Source organism: Lycium barbarum, chromosome 2 (genome assembly GCF_019175385.1).
Source record: "Lycium barbarum isolate Lr01 chromosome 2, ASM1917538v2, whole genome shotgun sequence".
NCBI lineage: Eukaryota > Viridiplantae > Streptophyta > Magnoliopsida > Solanales > Solanaceae > Lycium > Lycium barbarum.
This window is the reverse complement of record NC_083338.1, coordinates 12,427,986-12,429,692: the sequence shown is the minus strand read 5'-3', so window position 1 is coordinate 12,429,692 and position 1,707 is coordinate 12,427,986.

Here is a 1,707-nt window from a genome sequence, read left to right as displayed (position 1 = left end):
CAGGCCAGAGTTCTAAAGCTTTAGGGTTCCAGTATAGAGCTGATTCTAGCAGGACGAGGCTACCCCTACCATGGTGTACTCGGTGTGGCAGGCCACACTCTGGAAAGTGTCGCGCAGATACAGGTGCTTGTTTTGCCTGTGGTCGAATTGGCCATTTGATGCGGGATTGTCCACTGAGGAAGGATGGAGACAAGACTCAGCCCGCCGGATCGGCAATTGGTTCATCATCATTCGTGTGCCCTCCTGGACAGACTTCCCAAGCTTCAGCAGGACGTGGCCGAGGCAGAGGAGGGGCACCCAGTTCAGGTGGTCCTCATAACCATATATATGTACTGGCGGGACGGCAGAACGCGGCCTCTCCTTGTGAATATATGTATCTTATCTAGAGGCTAGTAGACAGATGTGTACAGTCAAATTTTTCGCAATCTTGTTCGTCCTTGTCGTTGTATAATGTGTTAGTAAAGCTTATTGACATTATTTTACGAGAATGCTATTGATGACTGTGTTGAGTAAAATATGACGGTATCGTCCATATGGCCCACTCAGTAGTAAGAATAGAATGCGAGATAAGAGGTGGTATAGTAGTATCGGGTACCTGTCGCGACCTCTAGTGGGGTCGTGACAAAAATTTGCTCCCGAAGTGGTAAAACATTATACTTTACTCCTGAAGTAGAAAGAATTAGTAAAATATTTGAGAAATTTTCTGAAGCAATGACTTTTTGTGCTTCAGCAAAATGATGAGCTAAAGATGAATAGAGTTTATCAAGCGCAATAATTTAGTCTCATTTCTTGAAGCTAATGAAGATATACTACAATCTAACTCCTGCAGAGATAAAATAACGAAGAAAATACATGTGGTATAAAAGTCATTGCAACATGTACCTGTCGTGCGTAGAACATCACGAATGATTTTATTAAGTATCATTCTAAGGCAAAAGAAATGAGAGTAGAATGTTTCTACTATAACCACATCAATACATTATGGTTAGTTGTTATTGATATCCTCGAAGGATATAACAATTAATGTATCTTTTCTTGAAGGATGTGATTACTATGTGGTTGCCGATTTGATGCAAAATATTTAGATGTTAATTGCTAATCTCCTTGAAGTAGATATTTGAAATACTGAAGTTTAGAACTTAACGTTTATTTTTTGTACTTTATAAATTAAAGTTGTCTTTAAATTTTCATTTGATTGTTGCTTCTTTCATGACACCAGTGCTGTCTAACCAAATTTTCATTCATGATACAAGCCGTATCTAAGCAATATTTGATAATACAAATATATTTTCCAAGGGCTCCAGAAGAGCTAATTATTTGTTTACAAGAATCATGACATGACCAGTCGTGTCCAAATAATATCTGATTATGGTATAAATTAAAGTCTCCTAAAGATGTTATAAATGATAGCACCATTCATCCTAGATCATAATTGGTATGATCGGAACACAAATTGTAGTAAACCTGAAGTTTATTGGCACTAAAAATGATAATCATATTGATACTACAAATGATTGAAAGATTGAATATTTCCAAGTTGCAACAAGCAGGAAATACTTATGTGAAACGTTACCCCAGCACGATAAGATCATATGCCACAATAAACCAGAAGTTTATTGATATAAAATCTTATGCAATAGTAAATCAGAAGTTTATAAAAATAAATAGCATTCTTCATGGTAAACTTGAAGTTTATAGCGACAATAA